Raw genomic sequence first — 13,959 nt, forward strand, 5'->3', positions numbered from 1 at the left:
GTAGGCTGTTCACCTATGAATGCAGACTGAATAAAAGTTCTGCTCAAGCCATTTGACTATTACTGGAAGGATTGACCAGAGAATTGGATTGTGATGTGCTAATTAATAAATCAGTGCATTAGTCCTTTGCAATGACCATCCATATCACTTGCAATTGACATTCCAACTATATAACTTGTATCCTAAAATTAAAATGAAAATACTAAATGTTTATAAATACCATCTTGAATTTTAATCATCACCTTAATAATTTTGTGATTAGGGCTCTGGTATCTTTCTGTTAGCACCCTAGCAATGCGTGCTTTTGTAAATGTTTTCTCCTGTTACATTAGTACAGGCCCCTAGCAGTTTCTTGATGGCATTCTTTATCTCTTTCCTTCCTTCCTTCCCTTCTTCCTTCCTGCTTTCCTTCCTTTTCTTCCTTCTTTCCTTCTTTCTTTTTTTCCCTATAATTTAATTTTAATATCCTTTACTATTATGGTTTATCTGCTCTGCATTTCCTAGTTTGGCATTGATCCTCTTAAATATATCAGCTAAAAGTGACCAGACTCCAAATGCAATCAAACGCTTACCTTCTGCTATGGACTGAACTATGTCCTCCCCCAAATTCATATGTTGAAGCCCTAACCTTCAATGTGGTGATATTTGGAGATAGGACCTTTGGGAGTTGATTAGATAAGTTTGTGAAGGCAGGGCCCTGATGATGGGATTAGTGCCCTTCTAAGATAAGGTTGTGAAGGCAGGGCCCTGATGGTGGGATTAGTGGCAAGAGAGCTTATCACTCTCTCTCTCTGCCCTGTGTTAGGATGGCAAGATGGCAGCCATCTGCAAGTTAGGAAGAGATGTCTCAGCAGAAACAGGCCATGCTGGCACCTTAATGTCAGGCTTCCAGCATCCATAAACTTCTGTTGTGTAAGCCAGCCAGTATTTTGTCATGGCAGCCTGAGCAGACCAGGACACCTCCCTTCCTGCTCCCCACACAGTGTCTAACATGGCACTTGGCTCCCATGGTCTGGGTGACAGACTGGCCCCTAGGATGCCAGCCTTAGGAGACCATTCTTGGTTTGCCCAGAATTGACACACTGATGAGCCCAGCAGGCCCCCGAACTCACGCCAGACCTTTCCACTGTTGGTCTGGATTTCTGGACTTCCAGTGCTTGTTTATCCATGCTAGCCATTGGGGAGCCAACAACTTCTTGGGTAAGATACCACATGCATGAATAATATGACAACTGTCTGAGTTGGCAGTAAGGGGTGGCAGAACTTTCCTAGGGATGAGGCCAAGGCTGGCAGATTTCCAGCCTCCATTCAATTCTTGGAGGCCCAGCAAATTCACATGGCCACGTCTGGGGCTCTAGGACTCACTGGTGGGAAGATCTGGATACAGCTGGGCTGTATTCTCCTCTGCAGCCACTGGGCAACCTACACAGTTCAGATGTCCTTAGGTCTCCCTCCGGAAGGACCGATGAATGCCTGCTGTCTCCCACGCTTGCCATTCAGCTGCCTCATGCCATGCACAAGAACAGGCATTAAGTATGAGTGCATCTCTTCGATTCCCTCACCTCCTGAATGGGGATCATGGTAATAACAAATAATGCTCAAGACTATTTTGAGAATCAAATGAGGTGGAGAGGTCACATACAGAGGCTGAATTGTTAGAGTTGCCATCACCAGGCACTGTTCTCACAACAGTCATACACTGTTTCCTACAGAGCTAACAACACCTGTGTTGTTATGCTGTGTTATGCACATTTTACAGGTGAGTAAATCGAGGCTTGGGGAATTTATTGAACCTGCATGAGCTCACAAAGCTAGTGAGTGTGAAATGTATTTCCCAGTGCTTGGCACACAGGGAGCACTGAATTTGTACTTACTGAATCAGTAAGAGTAGCAGCTTCTGTTTTTTTAATTAAGGTTGACTACATAGTCCATGTCACCAATATTGTGCTGTACTGCTAAACTCTAACTATAGAGGGCTGTCCACCTGTGAGACACAGTTCCTTCCCATGTGGCCATTGATTTTTTGTTTTTTAATTTTATTTATTTATTTGAGAGACAGAGCAGGAGAGAGAGAGAGAGAAAGAAAGAAAGAAAGCATGAGCAGGGGGAAGGGCAGAAGGAGAGGGAGAAGCAGACTCCCCGTTGAGCTGACAGGGAGCCCGACGCCTGACTCAGTGCCAGGACCCTGAGATCGTGATCTGAGCCAAAGGCAGACACTTAACCGACTGAGCCACTCAGGTACCCTGGTCATCAGTTTTGATCCCCAAATTGATTACCCTGTAAGTCGGATCCCAGCAGACCTCCTGGATCTTACATCCTGCCCATTTACACCTTTCGTGGGTGACAGATTTTGTATAGGTTTCTATGTGGGCCAAAAATAAAGGACATGTTAGTACTGACACTGTGCTTGATGACAATTTGCTGCAGAGGAGGGAGGGGAATAGGAAAATGACATGCAAGGACCATACATAATAGTAGCTACTCCCTTATTGAATGTTTATCTGTGGAAGGCATTTCATTATGTGTTTTATATATAGTATCATTTTATCCTTATACAACCTCATAAATCAGGGACCCTTTTTCAGATGAGGAATTTGAGAATATCAATTTAACAACTGCTCCATGCAAGTTTCTGTTTCCTAGGAGAAAACAATCATGGTTAAGCCATGTTCTCTGACTTGACAGCCAAAATTTAGCAAAGTCACTGGCATGATTTAGAAGCTGTGTAAGAGCTCTGGACCCTGGGAGCCCTGCATTCAGATCCCTCTCTTGGGGAGTCCTGATGAGCCAGACAAAAGGGGGTTGCCTTCTCTGAGTTTTCTCACATGCAAAAATGGTGATACTTATACAATAAGATGTGAGACAGCTGTAAAAATTACATTGGATAATGTATGGAAAGTACAATTTGCATGGCACAAATTAAACACTTAGTAAATGTTCACTGTTAACATTATTATGCACATATAGCAGAAAAAAACAAAAACACAGTAAGCCAGCAGATTTGACGTAGAGATGAGGATTTCAGACAGTGAATGTTTTCGGAGCAGCAGAAACCACTTCCTTCCAGCTTGGGGGTGGATGTGGGTGGGGGGCTGTGATCGTCACCATGAAGGTCTCAGCCCTTGTGGAGTTTAAGGCCCTGAGGCCAAGGAGGAGCAAACAGAGAAACAACGGGACCATGTCTGCCTTCCTGATGTGCCCAGTTTCGATGATGACATGTCTATAGGAAGTCCTGGTATCTAAAGTTTTTATTGACTACTGGTTTGAGGGTACAAGAATACTGCCTTATATGTGTTCAGCACTTTTATAGCACCCAGGGTTCTCTCACATGCATGATGTCATTCACGTGGTTCCCTCTCTGACCTCGTGAGAGCCCCATCTCCTCCTTGTGAGATACAATAATTTAGGTGGTCATCCAATTCACATGTGCGGTAAGTGGCCAAGTCAGGACTCAAACTCTCGTCTGCCCAACACCAGGTTCAGTGCTCTCTCAGCTCCTAGAATATGAAAGTGAAAAAGTTGTCTGGGTGGACATAGGAAGGTTATTCAAGGAATGATCCTCAGAAGAGAGGGTGGTTGAGTCCCGGTGACCCCACCTGTCACAGATGTATCCTGCATAGTGATATCGCTGGGCAGTCCCCCACTTCAGGGAGCAGTGAGCATGGTCAACCCAGACAGAGAATCTCTTTTACTCCATTTTAATGCAGATGAAAAGCAAGTGTTTCCAAATAAATCATTTTTCTTCATTGATTCTGCAAGTACTGGCTATCCCATTCTGTAACACTGAGAAGCATCTTCATGGAGTGGAAAGAACACAGGCTTTGGAATTAGAGAGATGTGACTTCTAACATGAACTCTGACTCTTACCAGCCCCATGACTTTGGACAAACCATTAAAGCCATTGGGCATCTCTGTCTCTTCATCTTTGAAATGGGGGCCAATAAGACCTACTTGTAGGCTTATTGAGAGGATTAACTTATATAATGTATTCAAGGTGTTAAGATCACAGTGGACTCTTTAAAAAGTCTTGATTTTTATCATCACTTTTATATCAGTTAATTTATAAACTGCAGTTAAAAAAAGACTTGCTTTCTAGATCCAGTGGACTTCACACATAGTGACTAATGGTTATAATATCAGATTGCCAGGCAGTTAGCTTGATTCACCTTCAAAAGAAAAGCTGTGTTTTGTGGTAGGAAGAGAGAGAAACTCACTCCCCAGGCCAGGCAAACATGTAGTCAGTCAACATGTGAGTAAGAGGAAAGCTAGAACAATGAAGAGAAAATTTCAGATCTCCAGACTAGGTAAGAGTACTCCAGAGTGTAAGCCATTCCGTAGGCAACTGGGGATCATTCCAAAATATGACATTTGTCACAGCGTTGTTGGACATTTGTTTTGTTATCACTTTGAATTGGTGGTGTTGAAAAGGTCATGTCAGCTACCATGACTTCAAACAGGCTATATCTTTAATATTTTCATATCTCTGCTTTGGACAGTGGACTTCAGACACTGCTGAACAGAGCTGTGGAGCTCAATAGGATCCTTATACCATCTGAAATCATCCAACAGATAAGCTGCCACTGAGTTTGAAATTTAGGGGAAGATACATAAGGAAGAAGGCAATTACAATGGTCCTGACAGTGCTGTACCAGGGGAAGTAGGAGGTGCTGTGGGGGCTGATAGGAGGACCATCTAATTCAGTATCGGTGATCAAGGCATTACCCATATTAAAACAGTAACCAAGTGGAGGCAAGTGGAAGGAAGGAGGTAGGAGGATGGAGACAACATCCTCAGATAAAGGAACAGAATGTGCAGCACAGAGAAAAAAGAGCATGGCACATTCAAAGAACTAAACAAAGATTAGGCCGTATTGGAATGTATAGTGGTTGGTAAGAAAATGATAAGAGATGGGGATAGAGAGGAAAAAATTCTGATAAACTATAAATGTACAAATGGTCTGATACATTTTTTATTTAAATTGTGGGTGTGTATGTGTGTGTGTGTGTCGGCTCCACGCCCAACATATAAATGGTCTGATAAACTGTAAGAGGTCTGTTAAATCATACAAGAAGATTAGACTTCATTTCTGAGTGGATGAGAAGTGTCTGAAGTGTTAAACAGGGGCATGCAGAATCTACTCTTCCAGGAAATTATATACAAGGTAGATTGGAAATGAGATATGACGGTGATGAGGATGACAACAAAGAAGAAGAACCACCATCACCACCACCACCACCACCAAAGTAGAATATATGGCCAAGAGTTCAAGAGCCCCTCTTGTGGCCTCAGATGACTTTACTCCATGCAAACAATAGGGTCAGCACATGAAAGGAACTTGGTAAATGAATGCCTTGGTGGTTCATTTGATTTCACAGTTCTCCTTGTGATGGCTGGCACAGCACTCTCAGAATGTGGCACTGGAAGGGGTGACTGATCTCAAAGAGTTAAGTATCAAATAAATTCATGTATTATTCTTGAAAATGACAAAATAAGTTGTGGTTTTATGTTTTGCAAAGATATTTACAAATGAGAGAAGTGTCTGTTTAGCCAAAGTTGATCTTCTCTCCCCCCATCGAACAGAGCTCATTGCAGGCATTGAAAGGTAGGGCAGGAAGAGGAATTGTGGATTATTTTGTACCATGTATTTATTGAAGAGATGGGGAAATCAGCTTAAAGATGGGGAAGGGACACGTTGATGGTCATAAAGCAAGTTAATGAAAAAATAACAGTAGGTTTTCTGAATTGCAGTGTTTAGCCCTTTGGATAGTATCTGTGACCTCATCATTTACAAAAGTGAGGAACAGGTAAATTATCCTAATAATCTATTCCCTAGGGTAACATGCCTCAAGGTATGTTCACGAGGATGCAGGACTGGCAAACAGTAGTAGCTGGGGTGTGTGTGTGTGTGTGTGTGTGTGTGTGTGTGTGTGTGTTGGCAATGGAGGGTGGGGGTAGGGGAGTTCTAGTTTCTTCATATGTTTGGCAATAATGGTAAAAACAAAGCTAAGCAGATTACTCTATTATAGTATGTTTAAGAGTTTTTAATGTACCTTTGGAAATCCTAAATGGAAGATTTCCATCATCCTAAGGTACTCCAGGATAACATCAGATTGACATGTTTTTCATAAATTACACTCATCACACTTATTTTAAGTATGTGTCTCTAGAAGTTAATCTGTTTCTCTTGAAATTCAGCTGGAAGCTTTTGACAGATAAAATAGTTCAATGCCTAAATAAATCACATCAACTTCTAGCTTTCAACATTTTATGATCTACTTCAAGAGATTTGGCAGTGTCTACTACCTTAAATTGGATTAGTTGTCTTGTGACTGTCAATCTTCTGCCTTCATAAACATGTTTCATTTCAATGCAACATCGAAGTATAACTTCTTATAAGCAAAAATTGAGGACCTGAGTTAAATTTAGCCACACAAGGTACAGGAATGCAAAAGACTTGACTGGAGTGATGGTCAGATGAATGGGCCTTATCTATGACCAGGTAAGTTTGCCCAAGCAAGGCCTCATGGCTAACAAAATCACCTCACATTGTGTAACAGGCAGCCAAATTTCAGAGACGTTAAAATCTGGGATGCGTATGTGTGCACTGAATGAAGAATTAATGAACAGATTTTTTACATTTTATAGGCCACACTCCAGGAAATGCTGTTTCCCTAGGAAGGACAAGAAACAATGCCCTAGAATCTTGTCAAGCTCTCATCACTGTGTAACCAACCTTTCCAAATTGATATTCACAAATGTCTTAGTCTGTTCAGGCTGCATGACGAATTATCACAGACTGGGTGACTTATAAACAACAGAAATTTATTTCTGTTTATTTCTCACATTTCTGGAGCCTGAGAAGTCCAAGATCAAGGTGCTGGCAGATTCCATATATAGTGAGGACCCGCTTCCTGATTCGTATATCACCTCCTCTTCCTATGTCCTCACATGGTAGAAGAGGGGAAGGATCTCTCTGGGTGTCTTTTATAAGGGCACTAATCCCATTCATGAGAGTTGCACCTTCATGATCCAATTAGCTCCCCAATGCCCCACCTCCTAATACCACCACACTGGGAGTTAGAACTTAAAAGTATGAATTAGGTCACAAACTAATGATGTAATATATGGTGATTAACATAACAATAAAAAAGAAAAAAATATGAATTAGGGGAAGCAAATCTTCAGTCTATAGCAACAGATATTTAGATAAATCTTCAGGTCATTTATCAAAGGCATTATTACATTCCTCCCACCATAATCCTATCTTTCATCTAAGGACTCAAGCTATTTCAAGTTTTAAATGGATGAACCTGTTGTGAGATTTTAAGATTTCTGACACTCAATAGTGTATGAGCTAAAAAATATAAAAAGATAAGTGAGAATGTACATTCCAATATTAAAAGTAATATACAAATCTACCTTTATCCTTAAAATTTATTTCACTTTTCTTTTTAAAAATCTTTTTACTCATTTTCTCCACAGTCTTATTTTCTTCTTTTTGCCAAGTTACATCTGAACGACATCTTAAAGCCTGTCAAAAGAGGGAAAACTAAAACATATGATCTTAATTAAGTTTGAGTGTTTTGCCAATTCAAAGTTGTAGTTAAGAGAGTTAGCATTTTATTTTAGAGAGGGAAAGTGGAAGTTTACGATTCAATTCTATTCTTGTTCTATTAAGTCAAAACAAGTCTCTCCGGAGTTCAAAGTCATTTCTCTCTTTAAGTCAGAGTCCTTATTTGATAATGGCCCCAGAACATTCATTGTGAAGCACAGGGCAATTATCTCCATTATAGGTCAAACTATTTCGGATTGTATCTTAAATACTACTAAATTTCTTATAAAAACCTGAAAGAACTTCTCTAATTACTTGCAGTGAGTTGAATGGTGGCCCCCCAAAACATATCCATGTCTCAAAGCCTGTAAATGTGACCTTGTCTGAAAAAAAGGTCTTGTAGATGTAATTAAGTTAAAAGATTGTGAGACTAGATTATTCTGAATTATGAGAATGGATCCTACCTCCATTGATAGAGGGGAGAACATGTGGCTGCAAGCAGAGGAATGCCCGGAGTCACTGGAAGCTGGAAGAGGCAATGAAGGATCCTCCTTTAGAGCCTTCAAGGAAACCAGCTGACACCCTGATCTCAAGCCTCCAAGGTGTGAAGGAATAGATTTGACTGTTTTAAACCACCAAATTTTTGGTAATTTATTAGGCAGACACAGTAAACTAGTATGCTACCCAAATGCTCACTCAATGTCTTCCCTTTCCTGAAGTCATCAGAGACCAATACTACAGGCTTAAGATTCCACTAATGTGGGGACAATGACTTCAGTTTTCAGTGATTTTGTCAAAGAATGGGAGTAGGGTATTCTTTCTGTTCTTCCTGAGGACTTCTTTTTTTCTTTTAATAAATCACATAGTGAACCTTAAGCACTATATACAAGGCAATTGTTAAAGCCTTTCTCTGTGCTATAAAATTTAGTACACCATATTTTATTTTCTCTTGTTTACAATTAATCTATCAAGGGTTTGTTTTAGAACTTCCAATAAAAGATTGAGATGAAAATGCCTGATAGCTTTTACTCTCCTCACTGTGTCTCAGGTTTCTCATCTGTAAAATGGAGATCATATGATAATACTGACCTTATAGGTTTTTGTTGAGAGGTTTGATTGAGTTAATGCACATCAAGAATTTAGGATACAGCTTTCCAACCAGGGCCCGGCAGAATGGCTCCCGCGAAGAAGGGTGGCAAGAAGAAGAAGGGCCGTTCTGCCATCAACGAAGTAGTGACCAGAGAATACACCATCAACATTCACAAGCGCATCCATGGAGTGGGTTTCAAGAAGCGTGCCCCCCGGGCACTCAAAGAGATCCGGAAATTTGCCATGAAGGAGATGGGAATTCCAGATGTGTGCATTGACACCAGGCTCAACAAAGCTGTCTGGGCCAAAGGAATAAGGAATGTTCCATACCGTATCCATGTGTGGTTGTCCAGAAAACGAAACGAGGATGAAGATTCACCAAACAAGCTCTACACATTGGTTACCTATGTACCTGTCACCACTTTCAAAAATCTACAGACAGTTAATGTGGATGAGAACTAATCACTGATTGTCAAATAAAGGTATAAAACTGCAAAAAAAAAAAAAGAATTTAGGATACATAGTAAGGGTTGTATACATGGATTGTTATCATTATGAATATTATCATTTTTATTATCATCATTATTATTAATGAACCAGAAACCCAACAACTCTGATCTCAGTAAATACCTTGTCTAAGTTTGGTTTAGCTTGAGTCTCCCTAAATTGAAAAAGTCTAAATATCTATTATGTTTGGACAAACTTTTATGGTCTTTCTTCAAACTACAAAACATGATGGCATCATTGTGTGGTAAAGATGTCTTGGACTTCTGAGCTCAACTCCTTGTTCAACAGTGAATTTGCTTTGTAACCAGAATCAAATACTTGTAGTAGGTACATCTTAGGCTGTTGGTTCAACCCTGCTTGTCTTCTCCACCTACACATTAAGGATCCCAGCAGCTGTGAACTAGTCAGAGGTCACTGATGATAGAATCAAGGTTGAGGATGTAATGCAAGCCATCAGAGTATATTTGTGGGGATTTAGAAAGTGACCAAAGAAAAAGAGAGATGAATTCATTTCTAGGAAATGAAAACCCAAAAATTTGTCAGAAGTAGGAGGTGGGGAGGGAGGAAACAAAGTAGTGAGAATGAGATAAGACACACTAAGTGGAGGAGAAAGGAAAGAGAAAGTTTCTTGGACATCCATGAGGCTGGGCAGACTCTCTGTCCTTAGGTTCCATGAGACACATTTATTTCTATACTTCTACCAAAGTTCACCTTTTGTTTGTTTAACTTGTTGGGTTTTGCTGCTGTTGTTTTTACAATTTTGTTACTTATAGGTAAAGGAGTCCTAAATAATATAACATGTATTTTACTTGATTTTTGTTTTTTTCTTTTAAAAATGAGTAAATGAGTATCTCAGATCTTAGTGTTGAGCATTAGAGATTGTGCCCATAAAATGTGCAATTCGGTTATCTTCCTCCTGCTTCTCATTTTGCTTCTTCTTTATTGTCTCTATTATTGTCGCGGTCCTTTTGCTCTCATTTAGAGAAAAAAATAACACAAATGACTGGGTTTGTATCTGGATCATGAAAGGGACATCATCATTTTAAATAAATATGTAAAGCCACAATTTTATCAATTCCCAAGACTTAGTAAAGCCAATGATTTCATTATATTGTTTTTTCCCCAAGAGTTTCAATTAGGATTAGAATTTATCGGAGAAGTTAGTAAACTATATTTTGTCTAAATTAGTCCAAATAAGCAGATATTCCCAAGTTCTTCCCTGAGATTGTTTTTTTAATTTTATTTTATTATGTTAATCACCATACATCATTAGTTTTGATGTAGTGTTCCATGATTCATTGTTTGCGTGTAATACCCAGTGCTCCATTCAATATGTGCCCTTTTTAATACCCATCACCAGGATAACCCACCCCCCACCCCCCTCCCCTCTAGAACTCTCAGTTTGTTTCTCAGAGTCCACGGTCTCTCATGGTTCGTCTCCCCCTCTGATTTACCCCCTTCATTTTTCCCTTCCTACTATCTTCTTTTTTTTTTCTTAACATAGAATGTATTATTTGTTTCAGAGGTACAGGTCTGTGATTCATCAGTCTTACACAATTCACAGTGCTCACCATAGCACATACCCTCCCCAATGTCTATCACCCAGCCACCCCATCCCTCCCAACCCCACCACTCCAGCAACCCTCAGTTTGTTTCCTGAGATTAAAGAATTCCTCATATCAGTGAGATCATATGATACATGTCTTTCTCTGATTGACTTATTTTGCTTAGCATAATACCCTCTAGTTCCAACCACGTCATTGCAAATGGCAAGATTTCGTTTTTTTTTTTTTTTTTTTTGTGATGGCTGCATAATCCATTGTATATATATACCACATCTTCTTTATCCATTCATCTGTTGATGGACATCTTGGCTCTTTCCATAGTCTGGCTATTGTGGACACTGCTGCTATAAACATCGGGTGCACGTACCCCTTCGGATCCCTACATTTCTATCTTTGGGGTAAAGACCCAGTAATGCAATTGCTGGGTCATACAGTAGCTCTATTTTCAACTTTTTGAGGAACCTCCATACTGTTTTCCTGAGTGGCTGCACCAGCTTGCATTCCCACCAACAGTGTAGGAGGGTTCCCCTTTCTCCGCATCCTTGCCAACATCTGTCGTTTCCTGACTTGTTAATTTTAGCCATTCTGACTGGTATGAGGTGGTATCTCATTGAGGTTTTGATTTGGATTTCCCTGATGCTGAGTGATGTTGAGCACTTTTTCATGTGTCTGTAGGCCATTTGGGTGTCTTCTTTGGAAAAATGTCTGTTCATGTCTTCTGCCCATTTCTTGATTGGATTATTTGTTCTTTGGGTGTTGAGTTTGATAAGTTCTTTACAGATTTTGGATACTAGCCCTTTATCTCATATGTCATTTGCAAATATCTTCTCCCATTCCGTGGTTATCTTTGGTTTTGTTGACTGTTTCCTTTGCTGTACAAAAGCTTTTTATCTTGATGAAATCCCAATAGTTCATTTTTGCCCTTGCTTCCCTTGCCTTTGGCGATGTTTCTAGGAAGAAGTTGCTGCGGCTGAGGTCGAAGAGGTTGCTGCCTGTGTTCTCCTTTAGGATTTTGATGAACTCCTGTCTCACATTTAGGTCTTTCAACCATTTTGAGTCTCTTTTTGTGAGTGGTGTAAGGAAATGGTCCAGTTTCATTCTGCATGTGGCTGTCCAATTTTCCCAACATCATTTGTTGGAGAGACTGTCTTTTTTCCATTGGACATTCTTTCCTGCTTTGTTGAAGATTAGTTGACCATAGAGTTGAGAGTCCATTTCTGGGCTCTCTATTCTGTTCCATTGATCCCTGAGATTGTTTTGACATGTGTACACACCCTCAGCTACTAGATGGATGGTTCTGAATAGTCTGATCAACCGAGTCACATAATCAGTCATGCAGTCAAGCAATCAATTGGCCTATTTCTACTCTCCCTCTCTCACCAAATTGAATTATTTGATTATACTGTTAATCAGTTTTACATTTAATCTTCATGAATTTCCCCTAAAATAGACTGGGACATTACAAGGCATAACATAATTTCCCCAACACAAAAATAGGAGTGCAGACAGGGGTAGATTTGAGATTTTCCCATTTTCAGAGCAGCTACCTTTCCTTCACAACCACTGCACAAACACACACAAGAGAAAGAAGCAACCACTTTTGCCTTGAGGTACATCAAGTTATCTTCACTTTATAGGTGGAAAAACAAAAGTTCAAAGAGAGGTATGGTAACTTCTCTCATGTCATAGAGCATTAAGACACAGGGTATCCCAAGGGACCAAGCCAGAACCCACGTAACCTGGATCTGCCACCCAGGAATAGTACCTAAATAATACCTCACTGATAGTACCTGGTGTGGGGCTCCAGAAAACGGATTTTTCCAATAATATTAAACCATTGAAATTATGGTGGATAGCTTCCCACAAAAGAAGGACTAGGAAACTCATGTTAGAGAGGTGTGGTCAATTCTGTGGCTCAAGCATAAAGTAGAAAGAGTAGAGGAAGGAAAAACAGATACTGAAGGAGAAAGACTGTTATCTTCAGTCTGCCTCCTTTAACTTTATTGAAATAAATAAAAACAAAATCCAAGAATGAATGGGCCATTTGCCTAGAGCTTAATAAGCCAACCCATAGTTTTTGTTCACTTTCAACTACTTTGTATTAAATTAATGTTTTCTCCAGTGGCTTATATGAGTCAAAAAACTCCTTGAGGCAGAGACTGTATCCTTGGGGCTCAACAAAGAGCACAAGAAATATTTGTAAGATGCTGAGCGGGTATTTATTTATTTATTTTTTTAAAGATTTTATTTATTTATTTGAGAGAGAGAGAATGAGAGATAGAGAGCACGAGAGGGAAGAGGGTCAGAGGGAGAAGCAGACTCCCCGCCGAGCAGGGAGCCCAATGCGGGACTCGATCCCGGGACTCCAGGATCATGACCTGAGCTGAAGGCAGTCGCTTAACCAACTGAGCCACCCAGGCACCCCTGAGTGGGTATTTAGATATGAAATTCCCTGAGATGCAAAATTCTTTCCTTGCAGCTAATGCTGAAAGATCCAGTGTAAGTTCATGTCTTCAAGGAATCCTTTCCTATTTTCATCATTTCCCCATAAAAATCAATTTCTGTCCTCCCTCAGAGTGTTGAATGAATGTCCCTTGTTGTAAGCATTTTGTTCTGTTTAATCACTATGTTAGTTAAATGACATGAGGAAGACTGCCTTTTTAGCTATACGGTCCTAGAAGTTTGGAACCATTCCCTACTAAACTCTGGGTTTTTTTTTTTTTTATTATTTAAGATGCTATTTTTAAGTAATCTCTATACCCCACGTATGGCTTGAACTTACAACACCGAAATCAAGAGCTTCATGCTCTGACTCAGCCCGTCAGGCACCCCTACTCTGTTTTACCTCAGTACCTAGGATACTGATTTTCACTCAGTAGAAAAAAAATTGATAAATAAATAAAAGCAAATATGAATGTGGCTATAAATGTGTTTGGTTGGCTCCAGGCTAAAGCTGATAACATTTGCTCTTGGTATTTCTTCTCAAAGACTTGGTATTTATTATTTTCTCTTGTCTCCCTGATGAGTGCTCTTCTGCTTTTTTCCCATCAAGGATATCCTCCTGAGACTATTACAAATTAAATTATGCCAACATATAAAGGACTGAAAAATCCCAAAGGAGTTTCATTTACACCTGGAAAACGTATTAAGTTGAAGAATGATGATGTCATTGAGCTAACCAAGATGATCTTACTTGGAGAAGTGGATCAAGAAAGCAGTGCTTCTTCTTTTTTTTTTTTTTAAGAT

General features: G+C 39.9%; 1 pseudogene; it reads left to right on the top strand.

The window, feature by feature from the left end:
- The first annotated feature begins 8,710 nt into the window (after window positions 1-8,710).
- Window positions 8,711-9,103, top strand: LOC114212891 (large ribosomal subunit protein eL31 pseudogene; annotated as a pseudogene).
- The last annotated feature ends 4,856 nt before the right edge of the window (window positions 9,104-13,959 follow it).

This window comes from Eumetopias jubatus, unplaced genomic scaffold (assembly GCF_037043125.1).
Source record: "Eumetopias jubatus isolate StellerSeaLion01/CBP00866 unplaced genomic scaffold, mEumJub1_p1.0 scaffold_15, whole genome shotgun sequence".
Taxonomy (NCBI): Eukaryota; Metazoa; Chordata; class Mammalia; order Carnivora; family Otariidae; genus Eumetopias; species Eumetopias jubatus.